Source organism: Malus domestica, chromosome 08 (assembly GCF_042453785.1).
Source record: "Malus domestica chromosome 08, GDT2T_hap1".
Taxonomy (NCBI): Eukaryota; Viridiplantae; Streptophyta; class Magnoliopsida; order Rosales; family Rosaceae; genus Malus; species Malus domestica.
In genome coordinates this window covers 10068699-10089232 of record NC_091668.1, presented here as the reverse complement: position 1 = coordinate 10089232, position 20534 = coordinate 10068699, and the positions used below count along the sequence as shown (strand labels likewise).

Sequence of the window (20534 nt, the reverse complement as noted above, 5' to 3'; positions counted from 1 at the left end):
GAGACACGATACTCCAACATTGAGAAATTGGCTCTAGCATTGGTCATGTCTGCTCGAAAACTTCGCCCTTACTTCCAAGCACACTCCATCATCGTGCTTACCAATCATCATATTCGACAAATACTCCAAAATCCTGACACTTCCGGGCGAATGATCAAATGGGCGATAGCATTGGGTTAGTTTGACATCTCCTACCAACCAAAGCCAGCTAAGAAGGGCCAAGCAGTGGCAGACTTCATCGCCGACTTCACATATCCTGTTGACATTGTTTCTACGCCTAAAGAAGTGGTTTCATTACCCTCGGAAGCTTAGAAAATAGAACCAACAGCCCCAACATGAAGTCTATATGTTGATGGCTCGTCCAACCAACAGGGTTGTGGAGCAGGACTAGTCCTTACAACCATTGACAAAGTGGCAATAGAGTATGTTCTTAGTTTCAAATTCAAGGCGTCGAACAATGAGGCCGAATATGAAGCCCTCATAGCAGGCTTACGTTTGGCCAAACACCTTGGAGTTGAACGAATTGATATCTTCAGTGACTCCCAATTGGTGGTTAACCAGGTCACCAACAACTTTGACACTAAGGATAGCTTCATGGTTGCATATCTGGCATAAACACAATTGTTACTTAAGCACTTCCACTACCAGATCACCCAAATTCCTCGAGCGGCAAACAGTCATGCAGATGCTTTGGCTCGCCTCGCCTCAACGGTGGAAGACAAGATTGGGAGAAAAATTCAGGTCGAATTGTTGGTAGCACCAAGAACCATGGTTGCGGAAGTGTGTAACTTACAACAGGGGGATAGTTGGATTACCCCGATTTATAGATTCCTTGCTCATGGCACCCTTCCAAATGACAAAGTCCAAGCTAAGCAGATTCGATACAAGGCTACCCGTTACTTGATCATTAATGACCAACTTTACAAGCAGGTTTTAACCTACCATACCTAAGATGCCTTACACCCGCAGAGGCGGAAACTGTCCTTCGGGAAATACAAGAAGAAGTCTGCGGAGATCATGCTGGATCTCGATCCCTAGCACACAAGGCTTTTCGCCAATGATATTACTGACCAACACTCCACCAAGATGCCATCAGAATATCCCGCTCATGTGATAAGTGTCAACGCTACGTAACTATTCCTCACTCCCCTCCCGAGCCGCTCACTCCTATGATCAGCCCTTGGCCCTTAGCCCAATGAGGACTTGATTTGATCGGCCTAATGTCTGCAGGGAAGGGCAAGGTTCGCTATGCAATCGTTGTAATTAACTACTTCACAAAGTGGGCCGAAGTAGAACCCTTGGCAACCATTAGTGAGGCAAAAATAGAAGACTTCGTATGGAAGAACATCCTTTGCAGATTCGGCATTCCCAATGCGATAGTCACTGACAACGGGCGACAGTTCAACAACAATAAGTTTATGATGTTCTGCTCTAAGTTCAACATCAACTTATGTTTTGCCTCCCTAACTCATCCCCAGTCTAATGGACAAGTTGAAGCCATCAACAAAATAATCAAGCGAACTTTGAAAACCAGCTTGGACAAGGCTAAAGGTTGTTGGCCAGAATTTGTACTTTAAGTTCTTTGGTCATACCGCACTTCGTATCGAACATCAACAAGAGAAACCCCATTCTCACTTGCCTTTGGTACAGAGGCAGTTGTCCCAGTTGAGAGTTTGAGCAAGCAACGTTCGGAGTCCAGAACTACGTGCAAAGCGAAAATGACAAGTAACTTACCCTCAACTTAGATCTAGTCGAGGAACACAGAAACCAGGCTCACTTGAGGAATGTCGCCTACAAGCAGCGCATCTCCAACTACTATGACTTCAGGATCAAACCTCGTTCTTTCAAAGCAGGAGACTGGGTATTGAAGAAAAGATTACTCTGTGACAAAGTCCCGAGTGAAGGAACACTTAGTCCAAATTGGGATGGACCATTTGAAGTTGTTGGCATCAGTCGCGTTGGCTCCTACAAGCTTAGAAGCTCTGATGGCAAGACCCTTGGCCATCCATGGAACGCTGATCACTTGAAGTACTATTACAAGTAAACTCACATTGTACAAGTGTTAAGTTTCAGCCGTTCGGCATCCTATGTAACGAAAACTATTTGGCATGAATTCAATAAAGAGGTGATTTAGACAACTCGGTCCTAATCCTCTTACATTCCTAGCATGAAACACTCGGGTTCAAAGCTTCAACATGAATGCTTCCAACAGGAAATCAAGTCTAAGTATATGTTAACAAGACTATACAAATAAACAAACAGTACTGGACAGAACTAGTACATCCAAGTTATGGCTTATATCTAAACAAAGGATTTGCTCAAACATAGCCAGACATTCATCAATGATAGTGCAAATACTTGGTAATTAGCAACAAACTAGTACATCAAGAGTACATGGCACAAGCCACACAAACAACAAACTAGTACATCCAGAGTACATGACACATGCCACACAAACAACAAATTAGTACATCCAGAGTACGTGGCACATACCACACAAACAACAAACTCGTACATCCAGAGTACATGCAGAAAAAGAGGGCACTACAAGTCATCCTCATCTGAGGCCGAACCCCTGACAATATCACTATGCGTTTCAACCCCATCACCATCACCACCTTCCTCAGCATCTCCAGGACCATCCTCACTCTCCTGAGACTGCTCATTGATACTAGCCTCATTATCAGAGTCATCATCACTACTAGGATCAACTGTGAGGACGAAGACTTCACCCTTTTGTCGGTACTCATCCATCTCATCACGGTACTTTCGGATAATGCTTTCATTGTCGTAACGCTCAAAGACGGCCATCCATTTCCTTTTCTCAAAATTAGCCGCTCGGATGCAGTGAGGTCTAAAAGCATCGTGAAAGGCTTGGGAACCTAAGAACTCCTGCACAGCAGCATCCCTCTCAGTTGGGATACTCCTCTTCAACCCAGAAACCTCAACCAAGGCACTATCCAACTCCCCTTTAACCTTGGAAACCTCAAGGATGATTGTCTCTAACTGTTCCTTAGTCGCTTCCAATTGTTTCTTGAGCCTCACGTTCTCTCCATTCCGCCTCTTCAAACTCTCAAAGTTTTCATCCTTAAGGAGGATGACATCAGCCAAAGCTTTGCTCGTTTTTCTGGCGTCATTCACAAACTGCTTATTCTCTTTAAACTTTGCCTTGTACCGCTCAACTTCTTGCAATCTATCATCGTACTCGGTCATGACCTACATGACAAGATAATCGTCACTACCAGGAAAAAGAGGGGAGAAAGCAGAGAAATGACAAAGTAACATTTACATAAAAAGATAGCCTCATTATCCGGTCACGATCTGATTCGTTCTCATCTAGAAGTTCGCCAAGGTCATCAACAATGGATCGACGTCCTGCCAGGCAATTATTGACATACCTAAAACTACTTGGCTATATAGCAACCTTCAAGTCCTTCCAATGAATACTATCAACCTCTCATTGCACTTTCTCTTACGGCTACAGCTAGGGTCACCTTCTTGGTCAGCAAACTCCATGGTTGGAGGAAATATGGGATTGATGGTAAGAAGAGGAGGCAACAGTCGTCTCTCCTCCCCTGCAACTATGGCAGCAGCACACTCGATGGCCTCAACTTCAGCCTTTTTTGAGGTAGCAATCTTGAGGACCTCATTTTGCGACTTAGGTTTAGGGGTTGGCCTCACTCAGTGTTTACGAGCTCCCTTGTGAAACAAAATGTCATCTACAGGAACTAACATGGGTGTTTTCCCTTTCTTGGCGTTAGTCTCCCCTTTCTTGCCCACTTTCTCCACTGAATAAGAAAAATCAAAGTAAGGAATGCAACTTTGTAAAAGAAAGAGGGGGCGAAATTGTCACGCCCCAACCCAAGGATTAACGTAAACCTTGGTTCAGAACGTGAATCACACCTTAATTATAAGTTTAACTAATATAATTAAGAATGTGACATGAAATAAAAGCATGTATAACTCACTTGGAATAAAATTAACTGAATAACAGATTCATTATTGAAAGTTTCAGCCAAAATTACAACTTATGAACTACTGAAAGTTCACACAAAAGTAGTTCCTTATTCAAACAAGAGAGCAAAAGCCAACAAGCTCATCTTTTCATTTCTTCTACATAATTACACAACAGACAGCAAGTAGACTTTTAGGTTTCTGGTTCTGTACCTGCAAAATTTCGTTAGGGTGAGCTTAAAACGCTCAGTAGGGACATATACCTTCATTACTAAATAATAAAGTATAATTAAGATAGCATAATTAAAACCAAAATCAGAATGGTGCATAAGTATGCAATGCAAATGCCTTAATTATACCCGTTAATCCACATAACTAAACACCCAGACCTTGTACGTCCCATTCCGTACTTATACCACTTGATCCCGAGTGTTTAAATATATGAACTAACCCCCATCCCTAAACATCCCCGAACTCCCTTTTTTGTTAGTCATCTTGCCTAAACTCTTCGTCTCCAGTCCCGAATTACCCTTAAAGAATCTGTGCACTGTGGGCTCGCCTGAGACCTGGTACCTACTAAGAGTTTGGCTCAACTACACAAAACTAATAGTCACCACCTTAGATTCCCGAAATTCTTTCCGACAATCCCACTTTACTCCCACATCATGGACCCAAATTTCATTTCGAACATTCATTATACTCAATTACCCAATAGAAACATGCATATCAAACTTGTATATGTACTTAAGTAAGAAATAATTAAATTCATATATATATAGAAGGTTTCCCAGAACCCCCTACCTTGAATTCGATTAATTTTGCTTCTCTGAAGAACCTAATCGGAACACAAAAATACAACCAAAAACATAAACACAAGTAACACATATTAGAAACCAAACTAAGTGTTCAACCACAAAATTGATATTATCTAAAGAAAGTACATAAATTCTGGAATCTTAAGACTCAAATACTATCACTCAAATCAAGTAAAAAGGACTAGAAAGGAATCTGGGAAAGAAATTAGGTGTGCTAAAAACAGAACTATGTATCTTCACAGAATCTGCAGAAAAACAGCACTATTGAACCAAGTTTAGACTCATTTTCGAACCTTCAAAACTAAACCAAATCGTGTAATATCACATGGGTTTTGAAGTTCGTGTTATGTACTTTAAAAGCATATAAAGTTTGTAGAAAACGGAGCTCTAAATTGGAAGTTATGCTAAAAGAAAAATGGAGTCTTGAAACTGGAAACCCAGTTTTCTGCTGCTGTTTGGCAGCTCGCGACCCAAGTTTAAATAAGGTTTTGATTAACCAAAACTCAATGGAACTGAGTGAAAACAATTGGGTTACAATCATGGACATATATATTTTCAACACAATAAAAGTTTTCTCCAAAGGAGCACATAAAGACCTATGAATTAAAAGCAAAATAAGACCACTAGAAACTTGAGTTTTCTTAGAAATTTTCTGCAACTTACATAACAGTACACTTCCAATTCATAAAACTCAAAATATTTCCAAGTAATCCAGAAATCATGTATACAACACCCAAATATAACATGACTCAACATTAACAAGAAATTGACTTTTTGAACCAAACCCTTGATCAAAAAATTTGATCTACACACCCAATCCGAATTACCCAACTCTAATTCAAGTTCAGATTAGTTCATTGTACAGTAGAAAACCCTAATTAAAACTAAGAATTCCAAATATATCTCATGGCAGTTTCAATTCAACTAAGGAAATTAAATTCGAAAAATCTAAATAATCAAGGAACAAGAAGTTTACCCTTCAAATCTCTGAATCCTTCCTTCACAATCACGTTCTCTAACTCTCAATTTCTCTACCCCTTTTTCGATTTTTGATGCTTTCCCACTTCTCTGCAACCCCTTTTATAGTTTCTCTAATCCTACTCACTCCTATTAGAGTCCTGATAAAAAAACTAGCTTCCTAGGTCATCCACCTCCTGCTTATAGACCTCTGTGTCTCTTCTCAGTTCATCCTCTGCTGAACACACTCCTTGGTGCAATAGGAGATGAACAACTCTCTATGACACACTCCTTGGTGCAATAGAAGATTTTTTTCCTAAAGATATGGAAGCCACCTCCTCCCAGCTTCCTTGTTTCCATCGCTCTGAAAGGAAGAGTATGGAAGGATGGTCTTTTCCTTTCTTTTGTAGAATATTATTTTATTATTATTATAATTTTTTTTTTTAACAATAATAGGAAATCTCATAAATAAAAAAGTATATTATTAAAAGCTATTAAACAAATAAACACTAAGTAGACTAAAATTTTGTATAAAAACAATTATAATCACACTGCACTCTTAATTAAACGAGGGATATTACAGAAATGAAAGACACAACTTACTTGCTCGTCTCTGGCACTCCGACACTAGGGGCTGGAAACCGTACTTTCGAAATAAGGGTCATAGCTTGCCCAAATGTCTATCCTCTTTGGGCACCCTCAACACCTTTTCTACGTTAGCTAGCTCTCGTCCAGACAGCTTGATGGTCCCTCGCGTCACTGCACGAAGAAAAAAATGTTAAAAGCAAGAGAAAATCACAACAAATAGCAAATAATGCAAACAATGGATACATTACAACCTACAGTCTGGAAATGAGTAGAAACACGTCGCTCAGGCGTGACACCTTTAGCATACTCCCAATCATTATAAAGAAAGAACCAATGGTTTTTCCAAGTGCAGTACACCTTTTTCTTACCAAAGACAATACGCTCTGTCTCACTACGACATGCACACTCGGCATACCCAGTGCATGCTTTAACCGGGCGCATCTTATAGCAGTAGCGCCATTGATGAAAAGAAGGCTCACCTAACCCACATTCCATCCAAATAATATAAAACCCGATCAAGGTATCCCAAAAACCAGGGTAAAGTTGTCCAGGCACATATCCAATAAAAGACAGCATCCGTTGCAACCAAGGGTGCAAAGGCAGCTTCACCCCTAAAATCAATAGTATCTGAGAATAGAACATAACATGACCCTTGGGTGGTTCAGAGGACAATTCTTCATGATGCACCAAACACATTCCTACACTATGGGGGATACTGCATGATTGCCTTAGGGCCTCAAACTGCTTTTCACTATCTAACAAGTTTTGCACTAAATGGTCTGCTGTGAACTCAGAGCGAAATATAGGTATGGCGTCACAAACAACCCCCTCACCCACTGACATGAAGGAGGAAGAACCAATATTGGCTAAGGCTTGGCAATTGCAAAGATCACCCAATCGTGAATTTTTGTACAAGACTCCAACATTGCAAGCTCAAACTTAGAGTTAGAGTTAGGGGAGCCCCCCCATCACTAGGACTTCCAAACTCTGACATCTACAACAAACAAAAACAAACTCTATCACCACATGAAAGATCGAAACATAAGGAAGTTCCTAGGGCGTGGAGAAAAGCTCAATCAGTTCATTATGTTCTCAACCAAATACATGAACACTCAAACAATTCAACAAGAATGAAAGCATGTGATCTAGTGGAGAAGACTACCAACCTGAAGATGGTGCAAAGCAATTCCGGAATCCCTTTCAACTATAAGAGCACTCTATCTCCAAAAATCACTACAAAATGAGCAAATGAAGACAATGAAAAGAGTGGAAACTTCTCATTCTTATAGGGTTCAACATGGCCAAAGAAATTTAAAATTCAAACCATGAGAAAACCCCACATTGAAAGTCTTCAAACTTCCACACAAGCTAAGGAGTTTTCAAATTTCAAACTTGCAGCACCCCCTCTCCTCTTAAAAAAAAAATCTGAAAAAAAAAGAGGGGGGAAGAGGTGAACACATTAGCTTCATCAATTTATGGTGCCAACAAGAGCTTCAAAAATGGAGGGTAACCATAATTCTTAAAAGCTTACACACTCTTGATCAAGACAGTGTGAAGCAAAACCAATTTATGGTGCCAACAAGATCTTCATCAATAGAGGGCAACCACAATTCTCAAAAGCTTCACACACTCTTGATCAAGACAATGTAAAGCAAAACCAATTTATGGTGCCAACAAGAGTTTCATCATTGGAGGGCAACCACAATTCTCAAAAGCTTCACATGCTCTTGATCAAGACAGTGTGAAGCAAAATCAATTTATTGTGCTAACAAGAGCTTCATCAATGAAGGGCAACCATAATTCTTAAAAGCTTCACACACTCTTGATCAAGACAGTGTGAAGCAAAACCAATTTATGGTGCCAACAAGAGCTTCATCAAAGGAGAGTAACCACAATTCTCAAAAGCTTCACACACTCTTGATCAAGACAGTGTGAAGCAAAACCAATTTATGGTGCCAACAAGAGCTTCATCAATGGAGGGCAACCACAATTCTCAAAAGCTTCACACACTTTTGATCAAGACAGTGCAAAACCAATTTATGGTGCCAACAAGAGCTTCATCAATGGAGGGCAACCACAATTCTCAAAAGCTTCACACACTCTTGATCAAGACAGTGTGAAGCAAAACCAATTTATGGTGCCAACAAGAGCTTCATCATTGGAGGGCAACCACAATTCTCAAAAGCTTCATACACTCTTGATCAAGACAGTGTGAAGCAAAACCAATTTATGGTGCTAACAAAAGCTTCATCAATGGAGGGCAACTACAATTCTCAAACCTTCAAAGCAAATTCAAAACTGTTCGAAGCAAATTCAATTTATATGGTTCATCCAAACTTTCGACTACTACAAGGTGTGGCTTGCATCACAATCTCTTGCTCAACAGTGTAGAAGCAAAATTTGTATATGTTTTCTCTCCCACATTTTCAAATTTCTAGTTTCCCAAAAAAAAAAAGGAAAACAAAAGCTTCAACTCCAAAGCTTCACCAACAAAAGCTTCATTAATGGAGGACAACTACAAATTCTCAAAAGCTTCACACTATCTTGATCAAGATAGTGTGAAGCAAAATCAATTCATGGTACCAAACAAAAGCTTCAACTCCAAAGCTTGACCCATAAAAGCTTGACCCATAAAAGCTTTACCTACAAAGCTTCAACTCCAAAGCTTCACCTACAAAAGCTTCACACTATCTTGATCAAGATAGTGTGAAGCAAAATCAATTCATGGTGCCCAACAAAGCTTGACCTACAAAAGCTTAACCCACAAAAGCTTCACCCATAAAAGATTGACCCACAAAAGCTTCACCTACAAAAGCTTGACCCATAAAAGCTTGACCCACAAAAGCTTCACCTACAAAACTTCAACACAAAAGCTTCACCTACAAAAGCTTCACACTATCTTGATCAAGATAGTGTGAAGCAAAATCAATTCATGGTGCCCAACAAAGCTTGACCTACAAAAGCTTCACCCACAAAAGCTTGACCCATAAAAGCTTGACCCACAAAAGCTTCACCTACAAAAGTTTGGCGCACAAAAGCTTGACCCACAAAAGCTTGACCCACAAAACTTCAACACAAAAACTTCACCTACTTTTGCTTCACACTATCTTGATCAAGATAGTGTGAAGCAAAATCAATTCATGGTGCCCAACAAAGCTTGACCTACAAAAGCTTGACCCACAAAAGTTTCATCACAAAAGCTTGACCCATAAAAATTTGACCCACAAAAGCTTCACCTACAAAAGCTTGGCCCATAAAAGCTTCACCTACAAAAGCTTGGCTCACAAAAGCTTCACCTACAAAAGCTTGACCCACAAAAGTTTCACCTACAAAACTTCAACACAAAAGCTTCACCTACAAAAGCTTGACCCACAAAAGTTTGACCTACAAAAACTTCACCCACAAAAAGCTTCATCTACAAAAGCTTGACCCACAAAAACTTGACCCACAAAAGCTTGACCCACAAAAGCTTGACTTACAAAACCTTGACCCACAAAAGCTTCACCTACAAAAACTTCACCCACAAAAGCTTCACCTACAAAGCTTCAACACAAAAGCTTCACCTACAAAAACTTCACACTATCTTGATCAAGATAGTGTGAAGCAAAATCAATTCATGGTACCCAACAAAGCTTCAACCTCAAAGCTTTAACACCAAAGCTTCACCTACAAAGCTTTAAAAAAAAATATATATATATATACACATTTTTTTCTTTCGGAAATTCAAAAATTCAAAAATTCGAAAGAAAAAAAAAATTTTGCCTAGGCCTCTACTTCTTTGGGCCTAACAACTTTCATAACAAATATATATGAAGAAGGAGTTTTGGGCTACCACTTAGAAAGGAAATGCCTCATTCGTCAACTCCCTCGACCGGAGACTTGGGGGACTCATACTATATGCTACTGCATCTTGATACTCGGAAGTCTCACGACTACTCAGTGACTTGGATTTTTCAAGTCTCCAAACGAGAAGTTTTCCTCACTCGAGAAATTAAGGGAGCACTATCTCAACCTACATGCTTCACTCACAAAGCTTCAACAACAACAACAACAACAACAACAAAGCCTTTTCCCACTAAGTGGGGTCGGCTATATGAATCCTAGAACGCCATTGCGCTCGGTTTTGTGTCATGTCCTCCGTTAGATCCAAGTACTCTAAGTCTTTTCTTAGAGTCTCTTCCAAAGTTTTCCTAGGTCTTCCTCTACCCCTTCGGCCCTGAACCTCTGTCCCGTAGTCACATCTTCGAACCGGAGCGTCAGTCGGCCTTCTTTGCACATGTCCAAATCACCAGAGCCGATTTTCTCTCATCTTTCCTACAATTTCGGCTACTCCTACTGTACCTCGGATATCCTCATTCCCAATCTTATCCTTTCTCGTGTGCCCACACATCCCACGAAGCATCCTCATCTCCGCTACACCCATTTTGTGTACGTGTTGATGCTTCACCACCCAACATTCTCTGCCATACAACATCGCTGGCCTTATTGCCGTCCTATAAAATTTTCCCTTGAGCTTCAGTGGCCTACGACGGTCACACAACACGCCGGATGCACTATTTCCATCCAGCTCGTATTCTATGGTTGAGATCTCCATCTAATTCTCCGTTCTCTTGCAAGATAGATCATAGGTAACGAAAACGGTCGCTTTTTGTGATCTTCGCTAGATTGCTCCGGTCATTAGTGTGGATAAGTATATAAATGGATAGAGATAGGAAAGCAAACACAAGATGTACGTGGTTCACCCAGATTGGCTACGTCCACGGAATAGAAGAGTTCTCATTAATTGTGAAGGGTTTACACAAGTACATAGGTTCAAGCTCTCCTTTAGTGAGTACGAGTGAATGATTTAGTACAAATGACATTAGGAAATATTGTGGGAGAATGATCTCGTAATCACGAAACTTCTAAGTATCGGAGTGTGGTGTCGTCTTGACTTGCCTTATCTGTCTCATAGGTAGATGTGGCATCTTCTCTGGAAGTACTCTTCCTCCATCCAGGGGTGGTATCTTTAACTGGTGGAGATGCACAAGGTAATGTATCAATTTCACTTGAAGCTTACTTGTAGTTTCAGGCTTGGTCAAGCGCGATACAAACCATGTAGTAGGAGTCCCCCAAGTCGCCGAGCTAGGGGGTCTGCTGAAAGAGGTGACAGACAAGGTAAGCAATCAGAGCTCCGACTGATTGTTCACCTTCTCCCCATCTTGCAGCAGCATGAAGGATAAAGAGAAGAAAAATGAGAAGAGATGATATGAGATACTTTTGCTTTTGAAGAAGTAACTTTCCACAGGCTTATTCTTGAACTGAGCTGGAGGGTTTTCTGGTTTCCTCCAGAGTATAAGGCCGACTGAAGAATTTGAGGGTCAAAACAAGTCCATCAAATCTAGAGTACGTTCCACCCTGCTGATATGGGATACTTTTGCTTTTGACAGAGTAATGGATGTATCGGCACGTGTGCTGTTACGCTTGTCTCCACATGCTTCCTTGTATCCTTCGCACTTGCCCTATCTGTTCCTCAAGCAGATGCGGAATCTTCCCTGGAAACATAAGATGTTGAAGATGAGTACTCGAGAGCAATGCCAGGTAAGTAATCAGGTAAGGGGTTCCAGACAGTCAGTTCCTGGCTGGAAGCTTGATTCCAAGTGCTGACTGATTGCTCTCTTTCTCCTTGTCTTGCAGGTAAAAACAAGGCCAAAAGAAAAAACAGGGAAAAAGCATGATATGGGATACTCTTGCTTTTAACCCTGATGATATGAGATATTCTTGCTCTAGTATAGCTTGTTTGCAGAGGTATTATCGGGGGGAAAGAAAGCTGAATATTTCGAAAGGCTTTGTTGGGAGTGCCCTCTCAGATATGATGAAGGGTTGAGCATTTTTGCAGGTCTGCCTGTCCGTTGGGGATGGAGGTCGACATATATAGGAGTCTCCCTAACAACAAGTAGTAATGTTATTCCTTTACCCTGCTTGGTCATAGCACGGTAGTGGGAGCTGCCAGTTTCACATGTTTTAACTCTGTCAGAGCACTTTGAAAAAGTGGTCTGTGGTATCTGGCTCTCGAGATTTGGAGAACGATGCCTCTTCGATTTTTGAGAAAGCAATCATGTTGGGGGTCTGACTCTCGAGATTCGGCGAGCAGTGTCTCTTCGATTTTTGAGGAAGTAATCATGTTGGGAGTCTGGCTCTCGAGATTCGGAGGGCGGTGCCTCTTCGATTTTGGAGCAAGCAATCTTGTTGGGAGTGTTTTCTCGAATGTGAGTAAAGGTTGGGCATGTTTGCTAGTCTACCTTGCCACGAAGCACAGAGGTTGACACACAGGGACTTTCCAATTATCCAGCAATGATACTGTTCCTTTACCCTCTCTTCGATTTTTAAGAAAGTAGTCATGTTGGGAGTCTGGCTCTTTAGATTCGGAGGACGGTGCCTCTTCGATTTTGGAGCAAGCAATCTTATTGGGAGTGTTTTCTCGAATGTGAGTAAAGGTTGGGCATGTTTGCTAGTCTACCTTGCCACGAAGCACAGAGGTTGACATACATGGACTTTCCAATTATCCAGCAGTGGTACTGTTCCTTTACCTTTGTGGGTAATAATATGGTAGCTAGACCTTCAAAATTTATGGGTCTAAACTTTGTTAGTGCTGTTTCTTTGCTATTCTTTTACCCTTCTTGGTCAGAGCGATGTAGTGGGAGCTGCAAGCTTCACGTGCTCAACTTTGGCAGAGAACTTTGGCAAAGTTATCTGTGGTACCCATGAGCTATTGTTGCGTGTGGGAAGTGGGTGATTGAACAGTAAGATTCATGTGTTTTCTACTTCCCCAGAAGTCTTTGACAGAATGCCCATAATTTCCGCAAAGCTGAGTGTGCGTGTGACAGGTGCTGACAAGGCTGGAAAAGTAGGTGCCTCTTCGATTTCTGAGATCGGCCCTCGTGGTCTCTAGGGAACCCAGCTTTTGAGAAAGCGAGCGCCTCTTCGATTTCTGAGATCGGCCTTCGTGGTCTTTGAGCAGCCCAACTTTTGAGAAAGCAAACGGCTCTTCGATTTCTGAGATCAACCCTCGTGATCTCTAAGCAGCCCAGCTTTTGAGAAAGCAAACGCCTCTTCGATTTCTGAGCAGGCGCCTCTTTGATTTCTGAAGCTCCGTCCAGTGCAGATTTTTATAGGGGCTGGCATTAAGTTCCAAAGCACACTTGAATCTCCACCAGTAGAAGCTTCATTCTTGCACTTCTAAGATCTTGATTTGTCCGACCTCTTCTCTCTTCAACACCTTTGAAAATGTCTGGCCCCTCCGACTGTCGTTTTGACTTGAACCTTGTTGAAGAGGCAGCCCCGCCTTCTCCAGACAACATATGGCGCCCATCCTTCGTCTCCCCAACTGGTCCTCTTACCGTTGGGGATTCCGTGATGAAGAATGATATGACCGCTGCGGTGGTGGCCATGAACCTTCTCACTCCCAAAGATAACAGACTACTTTCCAAACGGTCTGATGAGTTAGCTGTTAAGGATTCGCTGGCTCTCAGTGTTCAGTGTGCAGGTTCTGTGTCTAATATGGCACAACGCCTATTTGCTCGAACCCGCCAAGTTGAATCATTGGCGGCTGAAGTGATGAGTCTCAAACAGGAGATTAGAGGGCTCAAGCATGAGAATAAACAGTTGCACCGGCTCGCACATGACTATGCTACAAACATGAAGAGGAAGCTTGACCAGATGAAGGAAACTGATGGTCAGGTTTTACTTGATCATCAGAGATTTGTGGGTTTGTTCCAAAGGCATTTATTGCCTTCGTCTTCTGGGGCTGTACCGCGTAATGAAGCTCCAAATGATCAACCTCTGATGCCTCCTCCTTCTAGGGTTCTGTCCAGTACTGAGGCTCCAAATGATCCCCCTCCGGTGCCTTCTCTTTCTGAGGCTCTACCGACTGCTGAGACTTCTCCTAAGCAACCTTTGTGAAGGCTCCCTCTTGTGTGTTTATTTTGACTCATGTATATGTACATATTTGTAGCTTATCGGGGATATCAATAAATAAGCTTTCCTTCATTTCAACGTATTGTGTTAAAGACACCAAAGCCTTCTTCGCTAAGTTCTTTGAATTTTCTTTTGTTGAAGCTTGTATGTTGAAGCTTTCTGAGTGGAGCATGTAGGTTGGGGTAGTGTTCCCTTAATTTCCCGAGTGAGGAAAACTTCTTGGTTTGAGACTTGGAAAATCCAAGTCACTGAGTGGGATCGGCTATATGAATCTTAGAACGCCATTGTGCTCGATCCTGTGTCATGTCCTTCGTTAGATCCAAGTACTCTAAGTCTTTTCTTAGAGTCTCTTCCAAAGTTTTCCTAGGTCTTCCTCTACCCCTTCGGCCCTGAACCTCTGTCCCATAGTCGCATCTTCTAATCGGAGCGTCAGTAGGCCTTCTTTGCACATGTCCAAACCACCGTAACCGATTTTCTCTCATCTTTCCTTCAATTTCGGCTACTCCTACTTTACCCCGGATATCCTCATTCCTAATCTTATCCTTTCTCGTGTGCCCACACATCCAACGAAGCATCCTCATCTCCGCTACACCCATTTTGTGTACGTGTTGATGTTTCACCGCCCAACATTCTGTGCCATACAGCATTGCCGGCCTTATTGCCGTCCTATAAAATTTTCCCTTGAGCTTCAGTGGCATACGGCGGTCACACAACACGCCGGATGCACTCTTCCACTTCATCCATCCAGCTTGTATTCTATGGTTGAGATCTCCATCTAATTCTCCGTTCTTTTGCAAGATAGATCCTAGGTAACGAAAACGGTCGCTCTTTGGTATTTCTTGATCTCCGATCCTCACCCCTAACTCGTTTTGGCCTCCATTTGCACTGAACTTGCACTCCATATATTCTGTCTTTGATCGGCTGAGGCGAAGACCTTTAGATTCCAACACTTCTCTCCAAAGGTTAAGCTTTGCATTTACCCCTTCCTGAGTTTCATCTATCAACACTATATCGTCTGCGAAAAGCATACACCAAGGAATATCATCTTGAATATGTCCTGTTAACTCATCCATTACCAACGCAAAAAGGTAAGGACTTAAGGATGAGCCTTGATGTAATCCTACAGTTATGGGAAAGCTTTCGGTTTGTCCTTCATGAGTTCTTACGGCGGTCTTTGCTCCTTCATACATATCCTTTATAGCTTGGATATATGCTACTCGTACTCCTTTCTTCTCTAAAATCCTCCAAAGAATGTCTCTTGGGACCCTATCATACGCTTTTTCCAAATCTATAAAGACCATGTGTAAATCCTTTTTCCCATCTCTATATCTTTCCATCAATCTTCGTAAGAGATAGATTGCCTCCATGGTTGAGCGCCCTGGCATGAACCCGAATTGGTTGTCCGAAACCCGTGTCTCTTGCCTCAATCTATGCTCAATGACTCTCTCCCAGAGCTTCATTGTATGACTCATTAGCTTAATACCCCTATAGTTCATGCAATTTTGTACGTCGCCCTTATTCTTGTAGATAGGCACCAAAGTGCTCGTTCGCCACTCATTTGGCATCTTCTTCGTTTTCAAAATCCTATTGAAAAGGTCAGTGAGCCATGTTATACCTGTCTCTCCCAAAACTTTCCACACTTCGATTGGTATATCGTCTAGGCCTATTGCTTTTCTATGCTTCATCTTCTTCAAAGCTACAACCACTTCTTCCTTCCGGATTCGACGATAAAAGGAGTAGTTTCTACACTATTCTGAGTTACTCAACTCCCCTAAAGAAGCACTCCTTTCATGTCCTTCATTGAAAAGATTATGAAAATAACCTCTCCATCTGTCTTTAAGTGCGTTCTCTGTAGCAAGAACCTTTCCATCCTCATCCTTGATGCACCTCACTTGGTTTAGGTCCCTTGTCTTCTTTTCCCTTGCTCTAGCTAGTTTATAGATATCCAACTCTCCTTCTTTGGTATCTAGTCGTTTATACATATCGTCGTAAGCCGCTAACTTAGCTTCTCTGACAGCTTTCTTCGCCTCTTGCTTCGCTTTTCTATACCTTTCACCATTTTCATCGGTCCTCTCCTTGTATAAGGCTTTACAACATTCCTTCTTAGCCTTCACCTTTGTTTGTACCTCCTCATTCCACCACCAAGATTCCTTTTGGTGTGGGGCAAAGCCCTTGGACTCTCCTAATACCTCTTTTGCTACTTTTCGGATACAACTAGCCATGGAATCCCACATTTGGCTAGCTTCCCCCTCTCTATCCCACACACATTGGGTGATTACCTTCTCTTTGAAAATGGCTTGTTTTTCTTCTTTTAGATTCCACCATCTAGTTCTTGGGCACTTCCAAGTCTTGTTCTTTTGTCTTACTCTTTTGATATGTACATCCATCACCAACAAGCGATGTTGATTAGCCACGCTCTCTCCTGGTATAACTTTGCAATCCTTACAAGTTATACGATCCCCTTTCCTCATTAGAAGAAAATCTATTTGTGTTTTTGACGACCCACTCTTGTAGGTGATCACATGTTCTTATCTCTTCTTAAAGAAGGTGTTGGCTAAGAAGAGATCATATGCCATTGCAAAATCCAAGATAACTTCCCCATCCTCGTTTCTCTCCCCAAAACCATGGCCACCATGAAAACCTCCATAGTTGCCTGTCTCCCTGCCCACGTGTCCATTTAAATCTCCTCCTATAAATAACTTCTCCGTCTGAGCAATTCCTTGCACCAAGTCTCCAAGATCTTCCCAAAATTTCTCCTTCGAACTCGTATCCAACCCTACTTGAGGTGCGTACGCACTAATCACATTGATAAGTTCTTGTCCTATTACAATCTTGATTGCCATGATTCTATCTCCTACCCTCTTGACATCTACAACATCTTGTACCAAGGTCTTGTCCACGATGATGCCAACACCGTTTCTCGTTCTATTTGTGCCCGAATACCAAAGTTTAAACCCTGAGTTTTCTAGATCCTTTGCCTTACTACCAACCCACTTAGTTTCTTGTAGGCACATAATATTTATCCGTCTCCTCACCATAACTTCCACTACTTCCATAGATTTTCCCGTTAAGGTTCCTATATTCCACGTTCCTAAACGCATTTTGCTCTCTTGAACTCTACCCTTCTGTCCTAGCTTCTTCACCCTCCCCCGTCTAATAGGATCAAAGTACTTCTTTTGTGTGTCCCGGGTAAAGTTGATAGGAGCATATGCTCCCAAACAACTTTGAGTGGAGTCGTTCGAAAAGAAGTTTCTATGGCCCCCTTGCTCATTTAACACTGCATCCGGGTGCCGATGGAGATACAGCGACCCTTGCTCACTTATCACTGTGCTCGGGCCACACAGCGCGCCACTTACGGGTGACGCCCTAGCTTTAGCGCGATTTTGTTCTGGATTCATTTTCATAAGGATTCGACGTGATCATGGAGTGCCGGCTGTCGACTACCTGACGCCCTCCCCCTCCTCCTTTATCCGGGCTTGGGACCGGCCATGTAAGACATAGGCGGAGTTACTCACAAAGCTTCAACAAAAGGAAAAATTCAAAGAACTTAGTGAAGAAGGCCTTGGTGTATTTAACACAATACGTTGAAATGAAGCAAAGCTTGTTTATTGATATCTCCAATAAGTTGCAAATATGTACATATACATGAATCAAAATAAACAAACAAGAGGGAGCCTTCACAAAAGTTGCTCAGGAGAAGTCTCAGTAGTCGGCAGGGCCCCAGAAAGAGGAGGCACCAGATGGTGATTATTCGAAGCCTCAGTACTAGGCAGAACCCCGAAGAATGAGGCACCGAAGGTTGATCATTTGGAGCTTCATTAAGTGGTACAGCCCCAGAAGACGAAGGCAATAAATGCCTTTGGAACAAACCCGCAAACCTCTGATGATCAAGTAAAATCTGACCACAGATTCCTGCAGCTGGTCGAGCTTCCTCTTCATGTTTGTAGCATAGTCATGTGCGAGCCTGTGCAACTGTTTATTCTCATGATTAAGCCCTTTGATCTCCTGTTTGAGACTTATCACTTCAGTCGCCAATGATTCAACTTGGCGGGTTTGAGCAAATAGGTGTTGGGCCATATTAGACACAGAACCTGCACACTGAACACTGAAAGCCAGAAAATCCTTAACAGCCAACTCATCAGACCGTTTGAAAAGTAGTCTGTTATATTTGGGAGTAAGAACGTTCCTGGCCACCACCGCAGCGATCATATCATTCTTCATCACAGAGTCCCCAACGGTAAGATGACCAATAGGGCATAAGAAGGATGGGCGCCATATGTTGTCTTGAGAAGGCATGGCTGCCTCTTCACCAAAGTTCAAGTCAAAATGACGGTCGGATGGGCCAGACATTCTCAGAAATGATGAAGGAGAAATGAGGTGCAATAAATCTCTGAAGTAAGGGGAAAATTCCTTCAAGAAATAACTTTCTGAATGAACCCCTTACACATAATTGGTGCCCTTATAAAAGATAGGGCAACAGGGTGTTGGTTCAAAAATCTAATAAACACCACTCTCCGGATTCCGAAGAGGCACCACTCTCCCGATTTCGAAGAGGCACCACTTTCCACATGCAACATCAGCTCATCGGGTACCACATATAACTTTGCCAAAGATCTCTAACAAAGTTTAGACACATAAATTTTGAAGGTCCAGCTACCTTACTATTACCCACAAGGGTAAAGGAACAACACCACTTCTTGATAACTAGAAAGTCCCAATGTGTGTCAACCTCCGTGCTTCGTGGCAAGGTAGACTAGCAAAAATGCCCAACCTTTACTCACATTCGAGAAAACACTCCCAACAAGATTGTTTGCTCAAAAATCGAAGAGGAACCTCTCCGAATCTCGAGAGCCAGACTCCCAACAGGATTACTTTCTCAAAAATCAAAGAGGCACCGATATCCGATATCCGAATCTTAAAAGCCAGACTCTCAACAGAATTACTTTCTCAAAAATCGAAGAGGCACTGTTCTCTGAATCTCGAGAGCCAGATCCCCGACAAGATTGCTTGTTTGAAAACCGAAGAAGCATCGCTCTCCGAACTTCGAGAGCCAGATTTCCTTAGATAAAGCTTGTCTGCAATCTTCACACGCAACATCAGCTTTCTAGATACCACATACCACTTTTTCAAAGCGCTCTGACAAAGTTAAAACATATGAAGCTTGCAGCTCCCACTACATTGCTATAACCAAGAAGGGTAAAGGAATAACATTATTACTTGCTCAAAAATTGAAGAGGCACTGCCCTCCGAATCTCAAGAGCCAGACTTCCAACATGATTACTTTCTCAAAAATCGAAGATGCACTGCTCTCTGAATCTCAAGAGCCAAACTCCCAACAGGATTGCTTTCTCAAAAATCGAAGAGGCACTGCTCTCCGAATCTCGAGAGCCAGATCCCCGACAGGATTGCTTGTTCGAAAACCAAAGAGGCATCGCTCTTCGAACTTCGAGAGCCAGATTTCCTTGGATAAAGCTTGTCTGCAATCTTCACACGCAACATCAGCTTTCTAGATACCACATACCACTTTTTCAAAGTGCTCTGACAAAGTTAAAACACGTGAAGCTTGCAGCTCCCATTACATTGCAACGACCAAAAAGGGTAAATGAATATCATTACTACTTGTTGTTAGGGAGACTCCTATATATGTCGACCTCCATCCTCCACGGACAGGCAGACCTGCAAAAATGCTCAACCCTTCCTCATATCTGAGAGGGCACTCACAACGAAGCCTTTCGAAATACTCAGCTTTCTTCCCCCCAATAATACTTATGTAAACCAGCCACACCAGAGCAAGAGTATCTCATATCATCAGGGTCAAAAGCAAGAGTATCCTATATCATGCTTTTTCCCTGTCTTTGCCTTTGCCCTTGTTCTTACCTGCAAGACAAGGAGAAAAATGGCAATCAGTCAGCACTTGGAATCAAGCTTCCAGTCAGGAACTGACTGCCTGGAACCTCTTGCCTAATTACTTACCCGGTATTGCTCTCGAGTACTCATCTTCAACATCTTATGCTTCCAGAAAAGACACCACATCTGCCTGAGGAACGGATAGGGCAAGTGAGAAGGATACAGGGAAGCATGTGGAGACAAGCGCAATAGAACACATGCCAATTCATCTATTACTTCGTCAACAGCAAAAGTATCCCATATCATTAAGGTCAAACACATTCTTGATTTGATGGACTTGTTTTGACCCTTAAATTCTTGAGTCGGCCTTATACTCTGGAGGAAACTAGAAAACCTTCCAGCCCAATTCAAGAATAA

At 42.1% G+C, this 20534-nt stretch overlaps 1 long non-coding RNA gene across 1 annotated transcript; it reads right to left on the bottom strand.

The window, feature by feature from the left end:
* Positions 1-3976: 3976 nt before the first annotated feature.
* LOC139198255 (uncharacterized) lies at positions 3977-6018 on the bottom strand. Its single transcript, XR_011583614.1, has 3 exons — positions 5746-6018; positions 4756-4789; positions 3977-4167 (listed from the first exon to the last, which is right to left on the bottom strand). It is a non-coding gene; the product is annotated as an uncharacterized lncRNA (long non-coding RNA).
* Between the last annotated feature and the right edge of the window lie 14516 nt (positions 6019-20534).